The following is a 15957-nucleotide window of genomic DNA, read 5'->3' as shown; positions in this document are numbered from 1 at the left end:
TGGTTATTACGTACAAAGATTGGCATGAGATACTGCCATTTGCTTTGCATGGATACCGTACATCTGTTCGCACTTCAACAGGGGTAACCCCTTTCTCCCTTGTATATGGCATGGAGGTCGTGCTCCCAGTAGAGGTGGAGATCCCATCAATGAGAGTCTTGATGGAAGCTAAGTTGACTGATGCTGAATGGGTTCAGAGTCGTTATGACCAGCTGAATTTGATTGAAGAGAAGAGATTGAATGTCATGTGTCATGGTCAGTTATATCAGAAGAGGCTGAAGAAAGCCTTTGATAAGAAGGTCAAGCCTCATGTGTTCCGAGAAGGTGACCTTGTGCTCAAGAAAATTTTGCCTTTCGCGCCCGATTCCAGGGGCAAGTGGACTCCAAACTATGAAGGTCCATATGTTGAATTAAGATGCAGTCAGGCGGTGCTTTGATACTTACAACTATGGATGGGGAGGATTTCACTCGCCCTGTGAATTCAGATGCAGTCAAGAAATACTTTGCCTAAAATAAAAACAGAATAGCTCGCTAAGTTGAAAACCCGAAAGGGCGGCTTAGGCAAAAATGAGCGTCTCGGTGGATTGAAAACCTGAAAGGGCGATCCAGGAAAAAGTTAGAGACATAAAAGATGAATATGTATCCCGCTAGATTAAGTACCTCATCCTGGGGCAATCTCGGCAAAAATTAAGGATTTGGCAAGTAACTGCATCCTGACAAGACTTTGTTCTACAACTGTTATGTGTCAAAGATTCTCGCTCAGTCATCGTCAACTGAAGCTTCAAATACATCGGATTCAGAGTTGGTGGAGAAATGGTCATTATGTTCAATGTAGCCCTTTTCCATTATATATCACCAATTTCAAATCTGTAAAGATCCATGGAGTCTTGTCATTTGCAGATTACCATTCCATCAAATAAATTTGAGCCTTTATCCAATTCTTTGCACTCTTATTTGTTTCTATTCAACAAATGTTTTACATGTTTTAATTGAAAAATATCATTGTTTTAAATAAATAAAATTTTCATAAATTGTTTTTAAACAAAGTGAACATTCATAATGATAAAAAGGGTACTTGGGACGTCTTCAGTGCTCTCCCAAGGATGGTATGATCTCCAAAAGGGTAATACATTTATTCATATTCCTAGCATACTTGTATCCTCTTCATTATCTTCCAGGTTGTCTCCTCCGCGAGTACAGAAGAAGATCATGCATTACCAAATCCCCGGAAAGTTTGGGAGTCTGGTCTTAATCTTCTAGCTCCCCTGTGAGGCTGGATTTAGCATTTGTGTTATCAATTATATGGTTGTCATCCCTTGCGTGGATTGACCTAAAATCCCTTATAGATTGATAAATTGAATATGCTTAATCTTTTCAAAGAAGTTGGTTTTCCTTCGCTCCAAGTTAGAAATCTCTCCTCTAGAGTGAGCAGAGAATCCCCAGCATAAGCGGAGTTATCATCAAGTTTGGTTTGTAGCTTTTCCCCCGTTGACTTGTCTACTTTGATCTCCAGCAAATTTAATCCTCGACCATCCTCAGCAGGGTTGATCCCACTTTTACTCCCCAATATGGTCGCCAACAGGGTATCCCTAGTAGATTGCCTACGGGAAATCCCCATTTCAGTCATCAATAGTGTTTCCCTAGTGGAATTGTCTGATCAAAGCCCGTTTGTTGTTTCCTCGCGAGCAGAGTGGTTGATGAAGATGTTTATCTTTCCATCCCCAGCGGGGTAGTGTTCCCGTCTCCTCGACAGATATGATTTCTCCAGCAGTGCAAGGAATTTGTAGGTTTTGGAACTTTTGATTGGTGGTTATTCCCCACAGAGTTTCGTTTCTCTATTTGATAATTTTCCCAGTAGAGTTGCTTCTACGGTAGATTTTATCCGTGTTTAGATTCCCCAGCCAAAACTTTGCCTGATTGCGGTTAGGCGTTGGAACTTCTGAGGAAGATGTGTTGATTCCTTCCCACTGGAGTAACTGTTTCTCCTTTCCCTGCAAAGGTCTTTGTTTCCTGGTATTTGTTGCCCCCATCAGATTAGACGTTCCCCAGTGGGCCTGGCTTTCTCCTTTGAAATATAGTATCGGATGCTCGTTCATTGATTCTAGGACCTGGTTGTGTTACATATGTCTGTTTCTCAGCATTCATCATACATAAACCGCGCATATACATGCATAATCTCAACATCAAGATATTCATGTTGCATTCTTTGCCATATATCTTTGTTTGTTGTCTCCTGCTATTTGGTGATACATGTTTCCCCAAGCAGATGTTTGTGTCTGATCTCTCCATATAGAGTCAGCCCCATAGGCAAAAAGTGTCTACCCTTTCTTCCATACTCCCCACTGAGTTGTGTCCTCGTGGATGATTATTATTTCAGTTTCCTCCCAAAACATGTATTGGGATGGAATTTCTCCCCTGAGTTATATCCTCATTGGGTTGAGTCTTGTTTCATTGTGTCTCTAATTTGTTCCTAGACTGACTGCTCTTGTTAATTCCCCTGCACTTCCGCCGCAGTTTAGACGAATGATTGCGCAAGTAACCAGTAATTGTCCATCTTTCCCCGGTGGAGTCTGTGGCCTTCTACCCAGCAGCCGGTAGTTATAAGTCCTATTTCTGTGGTTTTCTACCCTCATACCGGTAGTTGTAAACCCCATTTTTTCCCCTTGCAGAGTTAACCCTTGATTTTGTTCATCCTAACCGATGGCGGTTACTCTTCTATGGTTTTCTACCCAGTAGCCGGTAGATGTAATCCCCTCTTTGACGGTTATCTTTATCCAATATTCGGTATCGATATTCCTTCACCGGTGATATGTCTCTCGGATAATTTCTCGGATTAGGAGATTTATCCCAGCGAGTCATCTTTCATTTACCCTTGATTGGTAATGGTTGTTTCTCCCTTTGATTGGTCATCATTTTATACCTATTATTCGGTATCCCGATGTCCTTTCCTTTCGGTCGATTTATCCTTTATTAACGCAGTAATCGGTTGCGGATAATCTTCCATGCGAGTATATTATCTTTGTTCTGACGATAATAGATAATATATCTCATGCGCTCTTCGGTCGAAGTCTTTTGTTCTCCCCCCCAGTCGAGTAAGATTCGTGTTTCCTTACAGAACCGAATGTCCATCCTGTAATCGAGTTTGCTTTTTCAGCCCTCCTTTTGGATGATGAGTGTCTTGGAAGTACTCCCCAATTCACGCTTGGTTGGTCACCTATTATATGCCCAGTAACCGATATCCCCGGTGTTCCTTCCTTCTGCTCCCTATTATGAGTTTTTGTCCTTTGTGGAGTCAGATTTCTTGAGTCGAAGTATACCTTTTTTATAGGTCTTCCTCAGATGATTTTGGATGTTTGATATCTCGCACCCTTATACCGGTCTTAGATATTCATTCTCCCTGAGCGTGTTATTCTCTCACCCTCATACCGGTGTTTCGATCACATGTCTCCTTGAGCTTATTACCCAGTAACCGGTAATACCTCATTATGTGGTTTCCTCAGCTGAGTCCTCTTTGGACATCCCCAGCAAAGTCCCTTAGTGGATTTTCCCCATCTGAGTCCGGATTTTCATCCAAAGTATCCTTTATGGATAGTTTTTGCTGTATTGGCATATTCCGAATACATGCATCTTTGAGTCAGCTCGAGTCTGTCCATTGATTTATATTCGTGGAATCCCTCTCGTGTCTCTCAGCAAGTTTTAAGTCGTGACCTGCTCACGCATTTTATTCCCTTTATTCCCCATTAGAGTCCCCAGAGTCTCTGTCCCATTGAGTGTATTACTCATATGGATTTCCAGTTCTCCTGATTTCTTTTTCCTTTGTGAATATATATCCCCATAAAGTATTACCCTTTTGCATACATACATTTGCATCATGAGGTCTCTTAGGGACCAAAATTCGTCTCTTTGCTATTATTTAAGCCCATTCTACCTCGTCGAGACGAAGATTTTAACCTTCACTTCTCCTGTTAGAATGACCTTGAATAGGGGCATCTGTAAGACCCTAATTTTGACCCTAAGATCCCTCATGGCATCATATCATTGCACATTGCATTTGCCTCAAGGATGATAGCATCTTGGCTCCTTAACCTTTGGGTGAGATCTCTTGAGAGTTGGCTTAAGATCACCAAGCATGCTTGAATTGTATATTAGTGCTTTCCTCATTTTGTTTACTAACCAAAAGCACAAAAATATGTCACTAACATCTTTTGTTTGTAGCTTGAGCAGTCACAAGATCCAAAGCTTCTAGGAGACCCTATGCTCATTGATGTGACCAGTTGAAGGTGAAAGCAAGCATGACAATGGTTCCCAAAGCTCTCATCCATAAAATATGTCTCTCAAGTATCTCAATTCATCATTTTGATCAAAGCAAACCAAGGGGGTTTGAGGCTTTTTGCCCTAGGAAACCCTAATTCATCTGATCATCAATTGTGCCTTGCTCATGAAGCAACCTGAACTCATGATCAAATACAATCAAGTTAAGTTATTTAATTCATCATTTCATGCATATTTGAGCTTATTTGAGTGTCCTCAATCATCAATTCATCAAGATATGAGGTGTGGACTTGAGAAGTTGATCAGTCAATTCATCTGACTATTTTGAAGTACACTGAGACCTAACTTTTGATGTGTTTGTCAAATGGAGATGAACTTTAGATAAAAAATGTTCTCAAGAACCATATGAACAACTTTAATGTTCATCAAAAATTTATTTGAAGCTTGGAAGGTCATCATCAATTTCAAGACATTATAGGTCATTTTGACTGAAACCCTAATTTTGGGTCAACTTCCCAAGGACATAACTCCTTCATTTTTCATGATTTTGAGGTGGGATCAAATGAATTAGAAAGTTTAAGATGTCTACTTCAATTGTTATGTTGAATTTTTTTTCAAAATCCTAAAATAAATACATGTGATAATGCAAAACATTATAGGTCACTTTGGACCAAAAGCATTGAAATGTGAAAAAGTCCAACTTCAAGTGCCCATAACTTCTTCATAGAAAACCCAAATTATGCAAAATTTAAGTTCAAATTGATTTTCTTGAAAATATCTACACCTTTTATGTTGAAGGTTTTATCATTTGGAGCTTGCATCATTCAAATAGTAGGGCTTGAAGTTTGGCCATTTTTTGAAATCTTCACATATACATGTTTTGCACCTTACACTTCATGATCATTTTTTCACTAATTTCCAAATGTCAAATGAAGTTTTGGTCAACATAACAATTAATCTGCATGCCAAAAGCTTTCCAACCATTACCCATAAGGCTATGCTTCAGTTTTGGAAATGCCATTTTCGAAGGGATGAACATATTGGTGCAATTTTGGAAACTCATTGAATTTGCATTGAATGAGCTCAGCACACATAATCTGCACGTCCATTCTGATTCTATTTTGCATAAGCTTGCTAATCCAAGTGGAATTGGGCCCTCCATACGCCTGTACAGGCCCATGCATGGAGGCCCCTTCCATCCATGCACATGAAATGATCATGCACTCAACCTTCTCTTGCTATAAATAAGTGCTTCAGGCTTCTCATTTACACAACCTAAGGGCGCCTTACATGCTGCAGGAATCATTCCTCAACCATACTCAAAGGAACTCACCTTTTCTTTCAATTTTTTCAGATCTAATATTCAATTTCCTTGATTGATTTTTAGATCTACAGTTCCTAAGCCTTGCTCACCTTGATCCATAGAACACACTGCAAGCTTAAGCATCAAGAGATCGTGCTCTCAATTCTTCATTTCAGAGGATTACTTCAGAATTTGTTTTCTTCGAATCTGCTTATATATTGCATATTTCTTGTTGTTGCTGGGTTGTCTGAAGTCCTATCCATAGAGGCAATCATTTTGTGCTTTGAATTGTTGAAATCCAATAAGTTTCAGTTGAACACCACAAAATTCAAGCTCTGATTCCTCTTTCTATGGAAGCCTAGAGTTGAACTGGTTGGTACAGGGGTGATGTACATCACCCCAGCTTTCATTTGATACCTGGATCGTGTCATTTGGTGGAGTTTTAATCTCTGCAAATTTTAGCCGGCGCCGGAAGTTGGCCGGAGAAGACGGTGGTGTACACCACCGTCTGGTCTCCAGATTGAATCTGGACCGTGCATCCTTGTTTCCAGATTTGATCCAAGTCGTCCCATGTTATGACTTTTTAATAAGCAGCGTGTGATGCATTGACTGAAGCGCATGGTGGATGCGCGCATGTGGTCCACATGATTTTCTAGCTCATTTAATGAGCTTCATCCAACGCTTCTTGTTTTTTTCGTATTTTTAATTTCTGATTTCAATTTTCTTTTTATTTCTTTAATTCCTTTTCATTTCAAAAAATCATATCTCCTTCATTATTGGTCCAAAAAATGTGAGACCAATTGCATTTTTCTTCTTTTAATTTCTAGTTTCTAAAAATGATTTTTAATATTTTTTATTTTATCATTTGATATTTTTTAGGAATTTTCTCTTTTCTGGTTATTTTTAATTCATTTAAATTAGTTTTGGATATTCAAAAAATACAAAAATATTTTCCCAACCTCTTTGAATGATGATGGATCTATGAAAAATATTCTCATCAATTTATTAATTGATTTGAGATTTTAATTCAATTAGGTTATTTTTATGCATTTTTATTGATTAAAAATAGTTTCTGACTTCTAAAAATGTTGAAATTTTTTGCCAAAGTTTGTTTGACCTTGTTGAACTTAGGATAATTCACTTGGACTTTTCAAAGTTGATTTGAAGTGAATTTGAAGTTTGACCTTTCTTTATTATTTTAATTCAAGTATTATTTTACTTTTGAAAAAATACCAAAAATATTTTATTTGTTTCTTGACTTCTAATCTTCATCTTGCTTCTGTTTACTAAGGTTTGACCTTAATTTCATATATCTTTGGTCAATGCTTGGTGATTACTTCATTTCATTTCCATTAATGCACTTTATTATTCATCTTCTTCTTCTCCTTCTTTTTTTTTCTTCTTTGATCAATGAGTTAAAGATTGGTGGTTAGCCTTGATACATGGGAGGTTTAACCTTCCTTGATTCAAATCTAATTCATCTTGATCATGGATCAAGTGAATGGCTTTGCATTAAGGATAGGTTGCTTCCTAATCAAGCAAAGAACCTAAATCAATACAAGATCATTTCTCATCTTCTTTTGGCATGGCAAGTTTTAGGAGCTTGATTCACTAATCAAGATCTCTAACTTGTGTTGTTGCCTACATTATTATTGACCGGCCTCAGATAGTTGTGACTTCTACATAAGTCCAATTACGATTGCTTAGCATAGCGCTAAATTGCCTTATGGCACACTAACTTTAACACTAACCATTAACTATTAACATTTAATTCTTGCACTTTACATTTATGCAATTTACTATTCTTGTACATACTATTCATTTGCTTTTGCCTTTTGCTCATTTGAGCACATGTTTATGTTAATGCAATTTGACTTTTGCTCACTTGAGCATATAATTGTGTATATATTATGGTGCTTGTGTTTTGTTTTGATTGTTGTGGACCAAAATGCAAAAAATGGACAAAAAAGACTTAGATTCTAGGATATCCCCTATGCAAAATGGAGTAAAAAGGCCTTAATGTTGAAGATGGATTAGAAGGACCAAATCTCTAAACTCACTCTTGTCCATTCTTGATTTACTTCATGGAACTTTTTGATGTGTGTTCTTTTGTGCTAGGGGATTCCTATTTGAGCCAAATTGAAGAACCATTATCATGTGCTTCTAAAGTGAAAGATACAAGAGCCATTGGAAGATTCCTAAGAGCCTTGCTTGATTGATTGATTGCTTGAGTATTTGCTTATTTACTTGCGTATTCCAAAGGATGGGAGCTACTTGTATCATCAATATGATCTCAAGAGAGGAACTCCATTTGTGGTCTTGTTTCTTATCCTTCATCTCTTGTATGATTAGGACTTTAGCCATTCTTCTTCTTCCCTCCACTCTAACCCAAGCCAAAACTTTTGTGCAAACATTAACACTTGTTTTCAAACATTAGAAACCTAAGCATTATGCTTTTGATTTTCAAACTTTATTTTCATAACACTTATTTTGAATTGAATCTTTAAGTCAACTTTGACCATATTTTGTAAATACTTTTCATTGGTAAATATAACTCATTCAAATGTTTTGTGGTTTCAATGGTCATTTTCTTATAAAAAACTCTTCATAACCTTTAGCTATTAGGTTTGAGTTATCCTTGAGGTAGATATAATACTCACCTATATCCTTAGTGATGGACAATGAATCTTTCATGCTTATTATAGAGTTAACCCCTCACTAGCATGTTAAAGCTATCCTCACATGGTGGATTTGTGGTTTTAGGTTGAGTTTTCTCCCTTGAATAACAAAAGACCTTAAGGCTTTTGGACAAATCAATTCACCAACTTGTTTTGAGATTTTTACCCCGAACTACGAGGTTTTGATCCTAATCTTTTTTAAGATGGTACGTAGGCAATGGGTTTATCCATTCAAACACAAAAATGTAAATAACTTGTATATTCTCTTCTCATCTCCCCAATCATGTTTGCACAAACAAATTGTCACAAAAATACCAACCTTACAACAAGTGTGAAAAGGGCTCCCTAGGAGTACCTAAGATGTTTTGGGTACTTACAACCTTCCCATTGCATAACCAACCCCCTTACCCAGATCTCTGACATTTTTATGAGTTTTTGATTCGATAAAACTTCTCGATTTTTGTTCGCTTTCTAACCTTTCCTTTGGATAAATAGAAGTGCAGTGGCGACTCGAATTTTATGGTTTACTTTTGATTTAGTCAATAAATCTAAAGGTAACGAATACCCCGCTACAGCTGCACATGGCATTAAATCAAGTAATCACAATGGATTCTCAGGATTAAAACGTGAGAACCAAATCCGAGGGTTGTGGATCTGCACACATGGTGATGGTGGTGGAAACCACCATCTTCTCCGGTGAGATACCAGATTCCGACCACCACGCGCAGGGAAAAAATTTGTAATAGAAATAAAAAGTAAGGACATCAAAATGAAGCTCAGGTGATGTACATCACCACTGTATCCATGGATCTTCCTCACTCTTCCTATTTAGAGAGAATTGTGAGATGGAAAATCATGGTGTGTCAACTGGAAATGCACGAAATGAACAATTGAGACCACCATTGCCCTGCCTCAAGTGAGAGGACTTCAGAAAACCACATAAACCAAAGAAAATCACATTGAATTGCAAGATCTAGATCCAAAAAGTTTGAAGTTCTACCTCTGAAATGAAGCTTCTAATGCCACGAGTTCTTCAAGATCTTGATCAGCTTTTGCTCTGGAGATGTAATGGAGATGATAGGCTAAGGAATTGAGCTTTGAAAATCAACTAATGATGTTGAATTTCAAGCTTGAAAAAGCAAGAGAGATCTTGATGGTTGGGATTTCAATTCTGCAGCACTTCAGGTCTCCACCAGGTTGAAAAATGAATGAGAATGAAGCTTTATTTATAGCTGAAATGTGGCTGAGATCATGCTTCCCTCGTGTGCATGGCCATTTGAATTTTGGTGCATGGGCCTGTACAGGCGCATGTGAGGCCCAAAAATGAGTGAAACATCTTGCTGATACCTCATGGAATAGATTTGGACGTGCATAATGAATTGAGCCAGCTTGCACATCAAGTTTAAACATGAAACGAAAAAATGAACATAAAGAGAAAGCTCTTTGAAACTCACACATGGAAAGTCCAAAAAAGTAATGTGAGTAATGGTTGGAAAGCCCTTGAAATAAGGAACAAAAGTCATGTTGGACAAAAATTCATTTGGCATTTGGAAATTAATGAAAACTGGCTGTGAAAGTTTGGGCACAAAACATGTCTAAGTCACCCTTTGAAATTTTTCACCAAAAGCAAGCCTCTTCAAGCCCCTCTGTTTCCATGATGCAAGCTTCAAACGGAAACACCTCCAACACCAAAGTTGTAGATCTTTTCAAGATGATCAATTTAGACTCAAATTTTTCATAATTTGGAATTTTCATGAAAACGTTATGGGCATTTGAAGTTGGGTATGTTTTCAAATTCAATGACTTAGGTCCAAGGTGACCTATAATGTTTTTTATTATCACATGTATTTATTTTAGGATTATGAAATTTTGTCCAATCATAAAATTTTAAGTAGACATCTTAAGCTTTCCAATGCACTTGGTCTCACCTCAAAATCATAAAAATTAAGGATGTTAGGTCCTTGGGAAGTTGACCAAAAATTAGGGTTTCAGTCAAAATGACCTATAATGTTTTGAAATGAATGATGACCTTCCAAGTTTCAAATGGATTTTTTATTAACATGAAAGTTGTTCATATGGTTCTTAAGAAAAGTTTTGATCTTGGGGTCATCTTCATTTGACAAACACATCAAAGGTTGTATCTCAGTGGACCTCAGCTTAGTCAGATGACTTGACTGGTCAGCTTTTCAAGACCAAACTTCCAATTTTGATGAATGAATGATTGAGGGGAATCAAATAGGCTCATATATGCATAAAATAATGAATGAAAGAACTTCCCTTGATTTAATTTTATCATAGATTAAGGTTGCTTCATGAGCAAGGCACAGTTGAATTAGGGTTTCCTTGGGAAACAATCCTCAAGCCCTTTGGGTTATCTTGATCAAATTGGAAAATTGAGATATTTGGGAGACATATATGAGGATTAGGAGATTTGTGGACCATTTTCATGCTTTTTTCATCTTCCTCTAGCCATTGCATTTAGCTTAGGAGCCTCCGAGGAGCATGGGAGCACATGATCACTTGAGCTTCAAAACAAAAAGAGTTAGTGACATATTTTTGTGCTTTTGGTTAGTAATCAAAATAAGAAAAGCAAATATATATAATACGAGCATCCTTGGTGGTCTCAAACCACTTACACAAGTGCCAACCCTAGGGTTAAGGAGCCAAACATGCTATGATCCTTGAGGCAATACACTGAGCAATGATATGATGTCATGAGGGATCTTAGGGTCAAAATCAGGGTCTTACACTATCATCCTAAGGATCCTTAGCAACTGTATCAGATGATATGGCTAAAGGAGTGTATTTCTTGCGGATGCGTCGAATCTCGGACTTAAAGGATGTCTTCATCTAAGCCTTCTCGAGGACAAGCTGATCAACAATCTTCTTCCAACCACTAGAAGCTGGAGGTATGCTAGAGGAAAATAAATCATGTGGATCTCTCTGTCTCTTCACTACACGGTTTTCAAGGATCTAATTAAGTGCATCTTTGTCTTTCGACTCAAGCTGCAACTCCTCATGCTTTCGGTTCAAAGCATGGAACCGCTCTTCCCACATATCTCTCTCTTGCTTCATCTTGGCGAGTGCGTCTTCCAACTCCTCTATATCTTGGTTAGGGATAGTTAATGGCTCATCCACAACCAAAGACATAGATCTTTCACAAGCGTACGACATCCTCAGCCCCAAATCTCTTTTCTTCACCCAAATAGTGTAAGCTTCCAGAGCTACACAGTTGCATGGACCAAGCTCGGATCTTCCATTCCTATGCACATTTTTCTAAGCATGCATCATCCTCTTCTTCAAATGTTAGGGAACTTTACCATCCTGATAGAATAGACCTTCTAACAGAGTGTTATTAGGTTTATCTCTCAAGGCGAACCTAAGTTGACGATGGGCCAATGCTAGGTTGTAGTTGATTCCTCCTTGTGTACTAATGAGAGGCACATTAGAGAACTCACGACAGTTGTCAATAATGTCCAAGCTACCTAATTCAGAATCATACCAAACAATATCATCATTAGTGAGAGACATAAGTCTCTGAGACCACCGTAGACATTGCTTGTTCTCGAAAAAAGCAGGTGTGTGAGGCAAGTGTGAAATAAACCACTTGTACAAGAGAGGAACATAACACACAATAGTCCCATACCTTTAGAATTCCTTAAACGTAGAGAGAAATTTATGTCAGCCAACAGAGTAGGAACATGATTTCCAATCAAGAAGATTCTAATGGCGTTAACATCAATAAAACCGTCAATGTTAGGGAACAAGGCTAAACCATAGATGGGCAAAACAAATATAGCTTCAAATGCACTCATGCAACCGGCTTGAGAAAAACAGTAGCTCTACCAATGAGGAACTCAGAAGTCAACCCCAACATTCCTCTTTCACCAAATAAGCATCAATCTCCGATTTATTTAAATGAAGAGCTTCGGCTATAACGTGAGATATGGGAATCTCCTCTAATCCACTGAAAGGTACTTTGTTAGAAACGGGTATACCCAAGAGATGGGCATACTCCTCCAACGTGGGCACAAGCTGATAGTCGGGAAACGTGAAGCACCGGTAGAGAGGGTCATATAACTGAACCAAAACACTTAGAAATCCTTCAACCACATCAGTAGATAACACAGGCAAGAGCTTCCCATGACGTTGCTTGAAGTCCAATGGATCTAGTACAAAGGATGACAACTTCCTTAGCTATTTCAAGTCAGGATAATAGAAACTGTACTTCTTAGTGTTCCTTCGTCCACAATCCATGGTATGAAAATATTTGCAAATAAGACCTCAGTTTCCTTGAAATTTATTTTTCTGCGATGAATGTTATGATGCACATGTATGCATGAATGTAACAATCACATACAAGGGATCACACACAAGATCAATCATCCATTTTGGTGGATTATGGTTTTCACCTTATCAACACCCAAGTTCCATTGATATTGATGAGATTTGATCGGATCAACCAAGAATCAAAGGGTTTGTTGCGACTCACGAGCATGGATTCAGGTTAAGAATCAGCCCAAAGGAGTGTACTAAGGATAAAGCTTGTAGATCATGTTCGAAAGAGTTCCGTGAGTCTTAATCCCATATATCGAATATTATGGGTTAGGATGACTGACTCATCAACCCATAATATTCTCAAGAGAAACTCGTCTGAGTGTAGTATCGTATAACAACTGTTATCAAGTCTACACTTGAACAACCTCCGCACTATGTCCTAAATAGGACAACTTGGGTTAAATGTTCTACAATCCTCAACTTCTCGGACTCCAAATCAGAGAAAGTAATGCCTATCCACTCATAACATATGTGACATCAGTAACTCTAAAGAGGTCTCCATTGAGTAGATGGATCTCAAGCCAACTTATTAAGGACTACTCCACATAAGTTGAACATGACTATACCATCCTCCTATCTTAATTGCACTCAAGTTCAGGTTAGAATTTATCTTACCACTCAGAGACCACCAAGCATAACAGGCAGATTATATCACACAAACAACATGTACAAACTTCAAATATACAAATATACACATAAAAAAAGTAGGCTAAACCCGCTGAGGACTACTCCCCATCAGAGTCGTCACTTAATTTCTATAGTGGTAAATTCATGACCATCAAGCTATGGATAAACTTGACGTTAGTAAAACCAGAGTCTCCACCGCTTTTTATTGTTTCCAAAGGAAAAGGGAAAATTATGAACAAAACCCAAAGATAAGAAGTTTTCAAATCAAAACTAATTAAATTCCATAGATTACAGGTAAGGGGGCTGGCTACACATAGGGAAGGTGTTAGCACCCAAAGTGTTCTAGGTACTCCTAGGGAGCTGTTTTCTGTGTGTGCATACGTTTTTGGTATAAAATATGTTTGATAAAATATAGAGTGTGGGGATGAGAAAATAATTCATTGATTATACTTTTGTGTTTGACAAGACCTTCGGTCTTATGCCTACGTACCAACATAAAAATGAGGGATCAAAACCCCGTAGTTCGTGGTAACAATTTCAAAGGAGTTGGTAAGTTAATTTTAACAAAAACGTTTAAGTAAAAGGGCATAAAAAGTCCAAACATTTGAATGAGGTTGTTATTTCTTTTTGTAATTTGAATTTTAAGTCAATATGCTTAAGTTTATTTACAAATTTGATTTAAGAAAAGAAGTTTAAAAAATTCAATGGAATAAGGCCAAAGTTTCTAATCATTAAAACATGTTTTGGTTTGAAATCACAAGCAAAGAAAGTTTTTTAAAAAGAGGGAGAGATTTTGAAATTAAAGAAGTGAGAGGAGATAAAGGGACTATCCTAAGAAAAAAAATTAAAAGTTAAGAGTTGAAAAGATCTGACCAATGGGATGCCATCCAACAGACACGAATGCTGTATAGACACCCATTTTCCTTTGAACTTTGATCAAGCAAAAAGCAAAAAGCAATATCCAGACATCATGAAGATCAAGGCATCAAATAAAGATATCTATATCCAAGCAAGCATTCCAATAGCTAGCAGTCTTCATTATCTTCCAATGTATCAGATGAAATATTCCTTGATCAACTCAGACTAAAACATCAGACATGGGCAATAACAAAATAACAATTAAGCAGATAAACAGAGTAGCAGGTGAATCAAAGAGATCTAAGGTCTTTCATCAGATGAAGTCTCAGATGTTGGCATTGGCCAAGTCCTTTAGCATAGGAAATGTTGCCTAATTCTAAGTCCAAAAGTTCAGATCAAGTCCCCACAGTCCACCAGATGTTGGCATTGGCCAAGTCCTTTAGCATAGGAAATGGTTATTGAATTGAAATCTTTGCCAAAACAAACATATAAAAGGACCCTTGCGCAAGTCCCTCAAATCTTGTCAAAATGAAGTGATATTGAACTCTTTGGAAAGATGACATCAAGGGGAACAACTTTGATGTTGAACACTTTTTTATTTGGAGCTTGTATCATGATGAAGTTTGAGGTGGAATTTTGAGAAATCAAAATTATTTGAAAATTTTCTAAGTACCAAGTCAAATGACCACTTCTTCCACCTTGAATAACTTTTGATATGAGCTTAAAATGGAAAGAGTTCCTTCATCAAAGTTGTATCTCTTTCATCCCTATTCAATATGGTCAAAAATTTGACATCATTTGGATTTGGCATATGAGGGAGTTATGCATTTTAGAAGTTGAGGAAAATTGCTTGTTCAATGATGATGGTCCAAAATGACCTATAATGTTTCCTCTTGGCACATGCCCTTGCAAGTTGAATTTGACATTTCTCAAATGATAAAAGTTGGATAGGACACCTTGAAATTGATCATGAAACTTGGATGGCCTTCATATCATAACAATTCAGAAAGGTATGGTCCTTGGAAGGTGACCTCCTAATTAGGGCATAGACAAAATGAGCTATATAATATTTCATCATAAAAAATGGCTTTCCAAGCAAAATTGGCTATTGATGTCAACATGGAAGTTGTTTATAATGTCATAAAGAGTAACTTTTATCTTGGAATAATTTTCATATGACAAAAGTTATAGGAGATAGGGTGTAGGGAACCCCAGTTTTGACCAAATGACTTTCTCTGGTCAACCACCTTGAACCAACTTGCAAATTTGAAGTTCTCTTGATATGGGACTCATGGAGGATTATATATGCACACGATGATGTTTAATGAAGTATACATTGAAATATTTAACCAAATGTTGAAGAAACTTGCTGAGGAAGTCACACAAGATATCCAAATGAATTAGAGCTTCCAAGAGAGACAAGCTTCAAACTCTTGATGAATTCTTGATCAAAATGATAAATGAAGAACATGGGGATCCATATATGATGTTTAGAACCAATTTGAATCTTTACTTGATTGATGTCTTGCACTAAGGTTCTAAAACCCTAGTTGTGAGATTGATGAGGCATAGGTGGATGCACACATTACCTACAAAAGAAATAAAGCTATACATAGACATATTTTTGGTATTTTGGTTAGTAAAAAAGAAAAATAAAGTATGATACAATCAAATGTGTTTGGTGATCTCTCCCAATGCAAATCCAATGGATGAAGGGTAAGGAGGATACCAAGGTGGGATCCCAAAACCAATGCAAATGATGAGATAACATGAAGGATCTTAGGGTCAAAATTGGGGTCTTACAGCTATGACTTGAAAACTGCTGGAGACACGAGGGGATTTTCCATGAAACTAAATCAGTGGAAAGACTTGAACGGGGAG

The sequence above is a fragment of the Lathyrus oleraceus genome, chromosome 6 (genome assembly GCF_024323335.1).
Source record: "Lathyrus oleraceus cultivar Zhongwan6 chromosome 6, CAAS_Psat_ZW6_1.0, whole genome shotgun sequence".
NCBI classification, from domain to species: domain Eukaryota; kingdom Viridiplantae; phylum Streptophyta; class Magnoliopsida; order Fabales; family Fabaceae; genus Lathyrus; species Lathyrus oleraceus.
The sequence above is the reverse complement of the archived record's forward strand: the minus strand, read 5'-3'. Positions refer to the sequence as shown.